This window comes from Monodelphis domestica, chromosome 3 (assembly GCF_027887165.1).
Source record: "Monodelphis domestica isolate mMonDom1 chromosome 3, mMonDom1.pri, whole genome shotgun sequence".
In the NCBI taxonomy this organism is placed as follows: Eukaryota; Metazoa; Chordata; class Mammalia; order Didelphimorphia; family Didelphidae; genus Monodelphis; species Monodelphis domestica.
Window position 1 is genome coordinate 252417831 of NC_077229.1, and position 15159 is coordinate 252432989.

Genomic DNA, 15159 nt, shown 5'->3' on the forward strand with positions numbered 1-15159 from the left:
ATAATATTTCTTTACACATGTTTTCAGTAATTGATAAGCACACATGCATACATATGTATGTATATAGATATGAACATGTATGTATGTATATAGGGGCGTGTATATACATATTAAACATGAATGTTTGTATGCACATATGTGCATATCAATATGCATATATATCTATGTTTGCTATTTCTGCCTGGTTGGCAGAATATATTGAAGTATTCAGGAAGAGCTCTAGTGTGAAAATTTGCTAAGCCCTTTCCAGGTCTGCACATCAAAATTTGATGCCCATCTTACTCCTCCTTATTTGTGACTCCAAGAATCAATTGCATGAACAGCCATACCACAGTAACTTGGTAGGTGGGCCAAACCAGGTTGAGAGTAAGCAATAGAACTTAAAGCCTTTGTTGAGTTAAGAGGATGTCTACTCCAAGCATGACTTTCCCAGTAGAATGAGAAAAGTTTGTTCCAACAATCATAAAGGTAGATGAATCAGGCACAGGGCAGTATTTGGAGTTTGGTTATACATTAAAGATACCAAAGTCATCCTGGACCATCAATAGTTGTCTTGACTTTTGTCTTGCCACTGGACATCAATGACTCTGGAAGAGAGACTGAGGCTGATGACTTTACACACCCAATTCATGTACAAGTCAAAACATCAACTAGTGATGTCATTGATCTTCAAAAATGAAGGACAAACATCAACTATATATGCATTGTCTATATAGGTGTGTATCTGTGTGGATATATATATATATATATATATATATTTATATACATATATCATAATTGGTATATGTAAATATGTCTATGTGTATCATTACATTGATATTACTTGCTCATGTTCCCCCTCCAAAACTGTATTTGAAATAAATTTATTTTTATTGCTTTTTCATTTTGATGACAGTTTGAAAAATTTACTGCTTAATAGATTTATGGAATATAAATATAGCATTCTAACAACATTTGAAATAATTTTTAAAATTACAATGTAGTTTTACTCTGTAACTCATAAACAATATAAACATAAACAATCACATTTGTATAATTCATAGCAATTGTAAAATCATATTCTACCTTTAAATTTGATGAGAATACACTTTCTATAGTCCTTTTGTTGGAAGCCGAGTAATTTCCAGATGATACATTGTACCATATACAGACTCAATTATGGTCATGTACCAACATATTATTCAAGAAACTGGTGCATATCAAAGGCATTTGGGCCTAGGATGTAAGAGCCTGATTAATGTGGTGTTTTTTTTTCATTCTCTTCTCCAAACTACTAAGTTTATCAAATTGATTCAGGTGTATTGTGTATTAATTAAATTTCAAATTATTTTAATAGCCATTGCAAAGGTAATTTAATTTAAATGATATCTCAAATCTAAATTTAGAAATTTCTTATTGCATGTTTCCCTTCATATGTGATAGAAAGAGTTTAAGCTAGTTATGAATGGAACTCTCTCAATTATGTTAGAATATGTACATGTCTTCTTTCTAAAAGGGATTTTGATACTTTCAGTGACAGAGAGTTGCACATATTACCTTAGCCTCATCAGCCAGGGTGTGCCATTAAAAAGGATGATTGTTTCTCTAGCATTGCCTGCCTCTGGAAATATGATAAAAATTGGAGAACTTGGACTTTCACTCTGAAATATGAAAATGGTTCAAAATCCATCTTTCTAAACAAAGAAGGTAGAGCTGGTCTAAAATATAGCTAAATCTGCAAGGTTGATCCAGGTTACATTTCTGCTTGCTTAAGAAAGAATTCTGATTAGCATTGATTTCCAATAAAAAAAACCATAATATCTCTCTGATGTTTCAAGTATGGTTTAAGACAGCAAAACCTTGGGTGTCCTATCTTTCCTTTGCTCTTTTTAGAGACCTATTAAGGTTCATTCTTTTTTTTAGAATAAGGGGACATTAATAGCAGCATTAGTCAAGGGATGAAGAAGATGAATTTTAGGCATGATGGAAGTTAGATAGCATTTAAGTATTCCCCCTCATCTGAAAGGAACCAATTGTTACACATGCAAGCTTTCTGAAGATTAGATTACTACCCCCAAGAAAACGACATTCTAAATTTGAAACATCATTAGTTCCAGGACATTTAGAAGCTACCCTCCCACTTATTTTCTCTTCTCATGAGAAAATAAATAAATGATAAATTGTTTGGTCTTGTTATCCTAGCTTTCTAGCGATATTCCACATCCTAGAAAATGAGACTTTAAAAATATATAAAATAATAGCCACTGATATTTACATGGAAATTAAACATTTTTGAAGCACTAAACACCATCTCATTTGCTTCACAGCATCCCTATGAATTAGACATTGTAGCATTATTTTATCCATTTATCAGATGAAGAAACAGATTCTGAAAGATTTAATAATCTTTCAGATAATCCTTCAAATAAAGATAACAATCTTTATCCATATTCATATTGGTAGTAGAAACTTGGTTTTCTTGAGTTCCAAACCCATAATATAGCATATTGCTTTTCATTGGTTTTCATTTTTCTGTGATTACAAACAAAATAAAATCAGAATATTTTTCAATGTATTATGTCTCAATATTTCCAGAGACCTAATTTTGTCTCTTATGTTGATATTTTATTAGACTTAACCATGAATTCCCAACAGCTTTCTCTGATGTCAGCAAAGGATCTATTGAAATATTTTAAAAAATTCTCTACCTATCTCTATATTTATTCACAATATCTTTCATGGGTTTGAATAATCTATCAATAGAAATTTTCTTATATTCCTTTTTTAACTTAACAAGAAATGTGAATTATGACTTCCGGTCAAGATGGCAGCTTAGAGAAAGCTAAAGTTCAGATCTCCAGAAACCCTTCCTTATCAATCTCAAGCTATGCTCCTAGGGCACCGAAATTCAAAATGAACAACAGCATAGACCCCGGGAATCCTCCTCCTGGACCTGGATCAAAAGGTATGCCCCCTCCCGCAAGCCAGAACCTGAGATCACTAGGACCTAAGGGGTAGGCAGAAGGAAGGTTCCAGTACCCATCCCCCTGAACCCAGAGCTCTGAGTCCGAGGCGCAGAGGGAACCTCAGAGCCTTAGGGCCGGCTAGTCTGAAGGCCTCTTCCTGAAAACAACCTGACTCAGATGAGGGGGCACCCAACACAGACAGCAGGGAAACAGAGAGAGACGGGGGGGAGCCTGTAACCATCTGGCTGGATCCTTCCATCCGATTCTCATGTAAGGTACCAGTCTCAGGGCATACTCAGTTCAACCCAGGGAAAGCTAATCCTATCAGGAGCCCATGGAGCTCTAGGAAGCCACGGACCCTTCCCCCTCACAGTGCTGGGTCTTATGGCCATCAAGGGCATTAAAACACCTCGCAGAGAGTGCTGAGCCAGGCTCAGAGCGTGGAAGTAAGGCAATGGAGAAGCATTGGGAGGAAACTGAGGAGGGCAGTAACACCAAAACACCAGCAATTCCTGGCTTCCCTGGGAAGACAAAACAACAACTGCATAGAATGGACAATCTGATTATGGCTAAAACCTCTGAACACCAGACAGAGATAAGAAAAGCTAGTCCTCCCCATTCAGATAGAGATGACAAACTCCACAGAAAAACAAAAGCATCAAAATTCCAAGAAAAACAAGAAGGGGCGACTTTGGACACATTTTATGGAGCAAAAATACAAAATACAGAGGAGATAGAAGAGGAAACACAAACAAATGCTCCGAAATTTTCCAAAGAAAAATGGAAACTCTCCACAAATCCATGGAGAATCTAAATCAGAAAGGATTAAAAAAATGGAAGCCTTCTGGAAGGAAAAGTGGGAAATAATGGAAAAGAAATTCACACATCTACAAAACCAGTTTGATCAAAGTGAAAAGGAAAACCAGGCTTTAAAGGTCAGAATTAGGCAACTCGAAGACAATGAGCAAGGATTAATAAAGTAAAGCCAAAAGACCAAGAAATTAGAAGAGAACATAAACTATCTCACTGACAAGGTCATAGATTTGGAAAATAGAAGGAGAAGAGACCATATAAGAATAATTGGACTACCAGAAAAGCCAGAAATAAACAGCAAACTCGACATTGTGATACAAGAGATAATCAAAGAAAATTGCCCAGAGATTCTAGAACAAGAGGGTAATATAGCCACTGAATGAGCTCACAGAACACCCTCTACAATATATCCCCAAAAGACAACTCCCAGGAATGTAATTGCCAAATTCCAAAGATTTCAATCAAAAGAAAAAATCTTACAAGAAGCCAGAAAAAGACAATTTAGATATAAAGGAATGCCAATCAGGATCACACATGACCTTACAATTTCCACTCTGAATGACCTTAAGGCATGGAACATGATTTTTAGAAAGGCAAGAGATCTGGGCCTTCAATAAAGAATCAGCTATCCAGCAAAACTGACTATATAGTTCCAAGGGAAAGTATGGGCATTCAACAAAATATAAGATTTCCAAGTTTTTGCAAAGAAAAGACCAGAGCTCCTTGGAAAGTTTGACACTGAAAAACAAAGAGCATGGAATGCCTTAAAAGGTAAATATGAAGGAAAGGGAAAAGGAGAAAAAAAGTTATCTTTATCTTTTACTCAAACTCTCTTCTATAAGGACTACATTTATATCAATCTATGTATATTAACATGTGGGGAAAATGTAATGTGTAAATAGGGGGAAAATAAAGACCAAATAGAATAATCTTTCTCACACAAAGATTCACATGGGAAGAGGAGGGGAAGAAAACTCCTATAAGAAGGAGAGGAAGAGAGTTTTTACTTAAACCTTACTCTCAGGGAAATCAACTCTGAGAGGGAAGAATATCCAGATCCATTGGGATATTGAATTCTATCTTACCCAACATGGTAAGGGAGAAGGTGAAAAAAGGGGGGGGGGGACACAAAAAAGGGAGGGAAGAAGAGGGGGTAGGGGGAAGGAACAAAAAGGGAGGGAATAGAAAGGGAAACATATCAAGGGAAGGGACAAGGGGGACTGATTAAAGTAAATCACTGGACTAAAAGGTAGAGTTGAAGAAGAAAGATTAGAATTAGGGAAGGATATCAAAATGACATGGAGTCCACAAGTGACAATCATAACTTTGAATGTGAATGGGATGAACTCACCCATAAAACATAGAAGAATAGCAGAATGGATTAGAATCCAAAACCCTACCATATGTTGTCTTCAATAAACACACATGAAGTGGGTAGACACCCACAAGGTCAGAATTAAAGGATGGAGTACCTTCTGGGCCTCAACTGACAGAAAGAAGGCAGGAGTGGCAATCATGATATCTGATAAAGCCAATGCAAAAATAGACCTGATCAAAAGGGATAGGGAAGGTAATTATATTTAATTAAAAGGGACTTTAGATAATGAGGAAATGTCACTATTCAACAAGTATGCAACAAATAATATAGCACCCAAATTTCTAATGGAGAAACTAGGAGAATTGAAGGAAGAAATGGACAGTAAAACCATATTAGTGGGATACTTGAACCAACCATTATCAAATTTAGATAAATCAAATCAAAAAATAAATAAGAAAGAGGTAAAAGAAGTGAATGAAATCTTGGAAAAAGCAGAATTAATAGACATATGGGGAAAAATAAGTAGGGATAAAAAGGAATACACCTTCTTCTCAGCACCACATGGCACATTCACAAAGATTGACCATACATTAGCTCACAGAAACATGGCACACAAATGCAGAAAAGCAGAAATAATAAATGCAGCCTTTTCAGATCACAAGGCAATATAAATAATGATCAGTAATAGTACATGGAAAACCAAATCAAATTCTAATTGGAAATTAAACAATATGATAATCCAAAATCGTTTAGTTAAAGAAGAAATCATAGAAACAATTAATAATTTCATCGAGGAAAATGACAATGGCGAGACATCCTTTCAAACCTTTTGGGATGAAGCCAAAGTGGTAATCAGAGGTAAATTCATATCACTGAGTGCATATATTAACAAACAAGGAAGAGCAGAGATCAATCAACTGGAAATGCAAATAAAAAACTCAAAAGTGATCAAAATTAAAACCCCTAGAACAAAACCAAACTAGAAATCCTAAAAATTAATGGAGAAGTTAATAAAATCGAAAGTGATAGAACTATTGATTTAATAAATAAGACAAGAAGCTGATACTTTGAAAAAAACAAACAAAATATACAAAGTACTGGTCAATCTAATTTAAAAAAGGAAAGAAGAAAAGCAAATCAACAGCATCAAAGATGAAAAGGGGGACATCACCTCCGATGAAGAGGAAATTAAGGCAGTCATTAAAAATTACTTTGACCAATTATATGGCAATATATACACCAATTTAGGTGATATGGATGAATATATACAAAAATACAAACTGCCTAGACTAACAGAAGAAGAAATAGATTTCTTGAATAATCCCATATCAGAAAATGAAATCCAATACGCCATCAAAGAACTTCCTAAGAAAAAATCCCCAGGGCCTGATGGATTCACCAGTGAATTCTATCAAACAATCAGCGAACAGTTAATCCTAATACTATACAAAATATTTGACATAATAATCAAAGAGGGAGTTCTACCAAACTCCATTTATGACACAAACATAGTACTGATTCCAAAACCAGGCAGGTCAAAAACAGAGAAAGAAAACTATAGAATAATCTCCCTAATGAATATAGATGCAAAAATCTTAAATAGGATACTAGCAAAAAGACTCCAGCAAGTGATCAGAAGGGTCATCCACCATGATCAAGTAGGATTTATACCAGGCATGCAGGGCTGGTTCAATATTAGGAAAACCATCCACATAATTGTCCACATCAACAAGCAAACAAACAAGAACCAAATGATTACCTCAATAGATGCAGAAAAAGCCTTTGATAAAATACAACACCCATTCCTATTAAAACACTAGAAAGCATAGGAATAGAAGGGTCATTCCTAAAAATAATAAACAGTATATATCTAAAACCATCAGCTAATATCATCAGCAATGGGGATAAACTAGATGTATTACCAATAAGATCAGGAGTGAAACAAGGATGCCCATTATCACCTCTTCTATTTGACATTGTACTAAAAACACTAGCAGTAGCAATTAGAGAAGAAAAAGAAATAGAAGGCATCAAAATAGGCAAGGAGGAGACCAAGTTATCACTCTTTGCAGATGACATGATGGTCTACTTAAAGAATCCTAGAGACTCAACCAGAAAGCTATTTGAAATAATCAACATCTTTAGCAAAGTTGCAGAATACAAAATAAACCCATATAAGTCATCAGCATTTCTATATATCTTCAACACAACTCAGCAGCAAGAACTAGAAAGAGAAATCCCATTCAAAATCACCTTAGACAAAATTAAATACCTAGGAATCTATCGCCTGAGACAAACACAGGAACTATATGAACACAACTACAAAACACTCTCCACACAATTAAACTAGACTTGAGTAATTTGAAAAACATTAACTGCTCATGGATAGAACGAGACAATATAATAAAAATGACCATCCCATCCAAACTTATTCATCTATGTAGTGCCATACCCATTGAACTCCCAAAAAAATTTCTTTACGGATTTAGAAAAAAAACATAACAAAGTTCATTTGGAAGAGCAAAAGATCAAGGCTATCCAGGGAAATAATGGAAAAAAACACAAATGATGGGGGCCTTACAGTCCCAGACCTTAAACTATATTACAAAGAAGCAGTCATCATAACAATTTGGTACTGGCTAAGAGACAGAATGGAGGATCAGTGGAATAGACTGGGGGCAAGAGACCTCTTCAAGACAGTATACAATAAACCCAAAGATCCCAGCTTTTGGGACAAAAATCCACTATTTGATAAAAACTGCGGGGAAAATTGGAAGACAGTGTGGGAGAGATTAGGAATTGATCAACACATCACACCCTACACCAAGATAAATTCAAAATGGGTGAATGACTTAAACATTAACAAGGAAACCATAAGTAAATTCGGTAAACACAGAATAGTATACATGTCAGACATTTGGGAGTGGAAAGACTTTAAAACCAAGCAAGACATAGAAAGAATCACAAAATGTAAAATAAATAATTTCGACTACATCAAATTAAAAAGCTTTTTTACAAACAAAATCAATGTAACAAAAATCAGAAGGGAAACAACAAACTGGGAAAAAATCTTCATAGAAACCTCTGACAAAGATTTAATTACTCAAATTTATAAAGCGCTAAATCAATTGTACAAAAAACCAAGCCATTCTCCAATTGATAAATGGATAAGGGACATGGATAGGCAGTTTTCAGATAAAGAAATCAAAACTTTTAATAAGCACATGAAGAAGTGTTCTAAATCTCTTATAATCAGAGAGAAGCAAATCAAAACAACTCTGAGGTATCACCCAGCACCTAGCAGATTGGCTAACATGATAGCAAAGGGAAATAATGAATGCTTGAGATGGTGTGGCAAAGTAGGGACATTACTTTATTGCTGGTGGAGTTGTGAACTGATCCAACCATTCTGGAGGGCAATTTGGAACTATGCCCAAAGGGCGATAAAATAATGTCTACCCTTTGATACATCCATAGTACTGCTGGGTCTGTACCCCGAAGAGATAATGGACAAAAAGACTTGTACAAAAATATTCATAGCTGTGCTCTTTGTTTTGGCCAAAATTTGGAAAACGAGGGGATGCCTATCAATTGGGGAATGGCTGAACAAATTGTGGAATACATTGGTGATGGAATACTATTGTGCTAAAAGGAATAATAAATTGGAGGAATTCCATGGAGACTGGAATGACCTCCAAGAAATGATTCAGAGCATGAGGAGCAGAACCAGGAGAACATTGTACATAGAGACTAATACATTGTGGTATAATCCAACATAATGGACTTCTCCATTAGTGGTGGTTTAATGTCCCTGAACAATCTGTAGGGATCTAGGAGAAAAATCACTATGCATAAGAAGAGGGCAAACTGTGGGAGTAGAAACACTGAGGAAAAGCAACTGCCTGACTACAGTGGTTGAGGGGACATGACAGAGGAGAGACTCTAAACGAACACTCTAATGCAAATACTAACAATATGGCAATGGGTTCGAATCAAGAACACATGTTATGCCCAGTGGAATCACACGTCGGCTATGGGGGTAAAGGGGGTAGGAAAAGAAAATGATCTTTGTCTTCAATGAATAATGCTTGGAAATTATCAAATAAAATATTATAAAAAAGTAAAAGAAATGTGAATTATTATGAGGAACTTCCAGGTAAACATGGCTGCAATCTAGACACAAATCACTTCCTCTCCCATGTAGCAAGCGAAATAGACTACCTCAAAAGAGCATAAAAACCACCTTTGGAAGAATGGAGTGACTCTCTAGTATCCAACAGAAATGAAGGTATCTGGGGTTTGAACATTTCCACAGTATAAGAAGGAGGAAAAGCTTGCATAAAAACATGAACTGAGATTCTCGAGAGTCTGTAAAAATTGCCTAACGCCAAAGCATTGCCTTTCCCTGTTGTGAAGGGGGGGAAGCCATGCTCCCTGGAAACTGACAGGGAATATCAGAGTTCTACCCCTCAGAGCGGATTTAAAGGAGATTCCTGGGCACGGGCGAGAAGAGATTACAGAGCACAAGGGCAGGCATGCTGAACATCGGGGCAGGCATGCTGAGCACAGGGGTAGGCACACTAAGAAAACTCAGTGGCTGGGAAGAACTCGTCTAAGGCAACCTAAATTCACAGAAAACCCGCCCATATCACCCAGACCTCAGACCAGAAAGGAAAGGGGAATAAAACCACCAAAGAAATGGCTCACACGGCCCAAAATAAAGCCTCCAAGAAGAAAGGTGAAAAAAGTGACTATTGAAAACTTTTATGGCGGGAGTACCCAAGGAAAAGAAGAGAAAGAGGATGAAATCCAAACAAAATCAAAACATGCCTCCCAAAATGGAAATTATCCACAAGCTCTGGAAAAACACAAATTGGAGCTTATCCAAAAGATGGAAACCTTCTGGAAAGAAAATGGGAGAAAGACATCAGCAGTCTGATAGAAAAGACTTCACAATTGGAGAAAGAGCTGGAAAACAGAAGGGCAGACTAAGGTTAAAAGCAAAACCAGGCCCTAAATACCAGAATTAAGCATCTGGAAGACAGTGATCTTGAAAAACAGCAAGAATTAATAAAGCAAAGCCAAAACATTAATGAATTGGAAGAAAACATAAAATATCTCACTGAAAAGGTGACAATCGACCAGGAAAACAGAGAAAGAAGAGACAACTTGAGAATTATTGGTCTGCCCAAAAAAACCAGAGATACACAAAAACCTTGATGTTATACTACAGGAGATTATAGAAGAAAATTGCCCACATGTTCTGGAGCAAGGGGGAAAATAGAAGTAGAAAGGGTTCGTGAACACCCTCTATATTTAATCCCCAAAAGACAACCCACAGGAATGTAATCACCAAATTCAAGAGCTTCCAAGCTAAGGAAAATATCCTACAAGAAGCCAAGAAGAGGAGCTTCAGATATAGGGGGGCTCCCATAAGGATCACACATGACTTAGTGCCTAACACACTAAGAGACCACAAAGCATGGAACACGATATTTAGAAAGGCAAGAGAGTTGGATCTCCAACCAAAAATTAACTACCCATCAAAAATGACTATATACTTCCAGGGGAAAGTATGGGCATTCAACAAAATATAAGATTTCCAAGTATTTGATAAGAAAAGACCAGAACTTAGTGGAAAATTTGATATCTAATCACAGAAAGCAAGAGAAACATGAAAAGGTAAATATGAAAGAAAGGGAAAAAGAGAAAAATGTTATATTTTTCTTTTACTCAAACTCTCTTCTATAAGGACTACATTTACATCAAATTATATATGTTAATATGTGGGGAAAATATATTGTGTAACTCTCAAAATTGTATGCATCATAAGAGTAGTTAGAATAATGATGTATAGGGAAAGATTGGAGCATCAAGATGATTTGGTGAAAGGGGGGCAAAGAAAGAAAAAGGGAGAGGGGAAACATCGAAAATACTAAGACTTCCTTCAAGAAATGGGGGTGGGGGACTAAATAGAATAATCTTTCCCATACAAAGATACACATGGGAAGGGGAGGGGAAGAACTCTCATACAAGTAGAGGAAAGGAGCACAAAGTGGTATTACCTAAAACTTACTCTCAGTGAAATCAACTCTGAGAGGGAAGAACATCTAGAACCAGTGGGATCCTGAATTCTATCTTATCCAAAAGGGTAAGAGATGAAGGAAAGTTAAGGACCAGGAGGAGGGATGGAGTATAAAAAGGGAAGGAAGGAGAGGAGGGAGGGGAAGGGAGCATTTAAAGGGAGGGTCTAGAAAGGGAAGTATATCAAGGGAGGGGTCTAGGGGGAATGACCTAAAGTAAATCACTGGTTCAAAAGGTTATAGCTAAAGAAGAAAGGTCAGAACTATGAGAAGATATCAAAATGCCAGGGAATTCACAAGTGACAATCATAACTTTGAACATGAATAGGATGAACTCACCCATAAAACATAGAAAAATAGCAGATTGGATTAGAACCCAAAACCCTACCATATATTGTCTTCAAGAAACACTTATGAGGCAGTATGATACTCACAAAGTTAGAATTAAAGGATGGAGTAAAACCTTTTGGACCTCAACTGATAGAAAGAAGGCAGGATTTGCAATCATGATATCTGACAAAGCCAAAGCAAAAATAGACCTGATCAAAAGGGATAGGGAAGGTAAATATATTCTGTTTAAAGGGAGTATAGACAATTAGAAAATATCACTAATCAACATATATGCACCAAATTGTATAGCATCCACATTTCTAATGGAGAAACTAGGAGAATTGCTGCCCTCTTTGTGGTGGCCAAAAATTGGAAAATGAGGGGATGCCCTTCAATTGTAGAATGGCTGAACAAATTGTGGTATATGTTGGTGATGGAATACTATTGTGCTAAAAGGAATAATAAAATGGAGGAATTCCATGGAGACTGGAACAACCTCCAGGGTGTGATGCAGAGCGAAAGGAGTAGAACCAGGAAAACATTGTACAGAGAGACGGATACACTGTGGTACAATAGAAAATAATGAATTTCTCCGTTAGTGTCAGTGCAATGTCCCTGAACAATCTGCATGGATCAAGGAGAAAAAACACTATCCACAAACAGAGGACAAACTGTGGAAGTAAAAATTCTGAGGAAAACCAACTGCTAGACTACAGGGGTTGAGGGGATATGACTGAGGAGAGAGTCTAAATGAACACTCTGGTGCAAACACCAACAACATGGAAATGTGTTTGAAACAAGAACACTTTTGATACCCAGTGGAATCGTGCATTGACTATGGGATAGGTGGGGAATGGGGGTGGGGGAGAAAATGATCTTTGTCTCCAATGAATAATTCTCAGAAATGACCAAATAAAATAATCTTTAAGAAAAAAAAAAGAAATGTGAATTATGTATTCCTGGACAAATGCAATTAGTCTATTGTATTATTCAGTGACCCCTCACTTCAGATTTGTATTTGAAAAGACTTTTCAATAAACCTTAAATTTATTTTCTCCTTTGTAGATTTTCATGCAAACTAGTTATTTTAATTCTTATTTACCTGAGAAACTTGAACTATGTGACTGAAGTTCCTACACAAATCTCTCTACCCTTTGAAATTTCTAGAAAACAAACTGTTATTCTCTTATATCTTTATTTGGGGGTTACCTTTTTATCTTTTATGGGCTAATCCTCCTAGTTTTGCCCTTTATTCTATAGTACCTTCACTCCACATTCAAGTAAACAGGCTTCAGTATTATTCACCTGCAATCTCTCCTCCATATTTTTTTTCCTTTAGAATCATACAGTCACAAATGTAGCTTGGGAAGGGATCCTAGTGGTCATCTTGTCCAGACTCCTCATTTCAATGCCTTTAATCACAGCCAATCATCTGGCATGAGTTGGCAAGAAACCAAGGCTCACAGAAGTTAAGAAATTTGCTATAACTCTTCACATTAGACAGTTGAAAAAGCAAAAAGATCATGTTCCAATTATCTCTTTGTTACAAAGAATTTGAGAATGAAGCATAATGTAAACATTTCCTTGATCAAAATATGCAGAAAAGGCAGCTTCATAGGTATGAACATTTCTTCACAAACAAAAGAAAAGTACTGAATAATGCAAAGATTAGAGTCTATTTATTGTTGGATTAAAATAATTTAGTATAACAAAATAGTATACATTTCTCCTTAAACAAAGTGTTATTCATTAAAACCACAATAAGATGTATTAAAAACACAAGTGCCCATTAATATGCTAATTGTAAATACAAATATAAAGGATTATATTATCTATATATTCGGTAGCTTACATTCTAATTGGAAAGAAAACTTTATAATAAGTAATAAAGAGAATAACTATCAATAAATTGTTAAATAAATAAAAATAAATAAAATATTAAATTTTAAAATATTAAATTATTTATTTTATTTTATTATATAAAAATATATATATTTATTAATATATATATAAATATAAATATTTATTAAAATATTTAAAATATTAAATAAAAAGTTAAAAGTAGTTAGGGAGTTTCATCATTAGCATTGATTAGACATTAGAAAAGTTTCCAAGTTGAAGGTAATATCTGAACTTCATCTTAAAGGGTGAGAGTATTCTGTGAGACTGAGGTGAAGAGCAAATGCATTCCAGTATAGAAAGTACAAAGTCACCAAGAAAATGGATGGAATATTGTTTATAAGGAACATTTTACAGTCAGTTTGGTTAAAGTATAGAAAACCAGAGGAATGGTAATATCTATTAATACCCACAATAAAGGTTGGGGCCAAATTGTGAATTGCTTTAAAAACCAAACAATCATTTAAGCAAAAAATAACTATTAGTTTTAAGTGAGAATAGAAACTTTTCCCTTCAGGATGTGGTTCACAATTTTCTATGCAAAGTCTTTTCTTATTTCACCAAATATTAGTGCCTGTACTACCCCCTCCATCATGAATATAGCTTGTGCTTATTCTTTTTATATAGATTGTACATATATTACCATATAATAGGTATTTCCTTGTTTGTCATGTAAAAGAAGACACATTGCTTACACTAAGGAAAAATTCATGGAGGGAATAAAATAAGGAATGTATATTTGCATTCAGACTCCATCTGTTCATTCAACGGAGGTGGATATACATTTTTTTGGGCATGAGTCTCTTGGAGTTGTCTTGGATCCCTGCCTTTATAATAATTCATTCATTCACAATTGATCATCATACATTATTGTTGCCAGTATGGAGAATGTTCTACTAGTTCTACTCAGTTCCCTTTGCATCACTTCATATAAGCCTTCCTAGATTTGCTTGTGATCATCTGGTTTGTAATTTCTCATGGCATGATAGTATTTCATTACAAGCACCTACCACAACTTGTTCATCCATTCCCCAATTGATGGACATCCCTTTAGTTTCCTTTTTTTTTCCCAACACAAAAGAGCTGCTATAAGTAATTTTGTACAAGTTGGTTCTTTTTTGCTATGTTTATTATCTTTGGGATACATACCTAGTAGTGGAATTGTTGGTAAAATGGGATGCACTGTATTATGACCTTTTGGACATGGTTCTATAATTATTCTTTATCATAATTATATCAGTTTCCAGCTTCACCAACTTATTAGGACCTCAATTTCCCCACATTACCTCAAACATTTATCTGATTGCTTTTTTTTATCAAATTAGCCATACTGAGGGACATGACATAGTATCCCAGAGTTGTTTTAATTGACATTTGTCTAATCAGTAGTGATTAGGAGCACTTTTTTCATATGACTAATGAGAGTTTTAGTTTCTTCATATAAGAATTTTGTGTTCATATCTTTTGACCATTGTCAATTAAAATACTTTGTATTTGTGTAAATTATATTGAGATCTCTATAGTTGAGACATAAAGCTTCTGTCAGAGAGATTTGCTATAAATATTTTTTGTAGTTTATTGTTTTCCTTTTTATTTTGTGGCACTGCTTTTGCATGTGCAAAAACTTTGCCATTTAATGTAGTCAAAATTATTTATTTTACATTCCATAATGTTCTCTATGTCTTGTATTAATCTAATTTCTTCCCTTATCCACAAGTCTGACAAGTAAATTGTTGTGCTCACTGAATTTGTTCATAGGACTACTATTTAT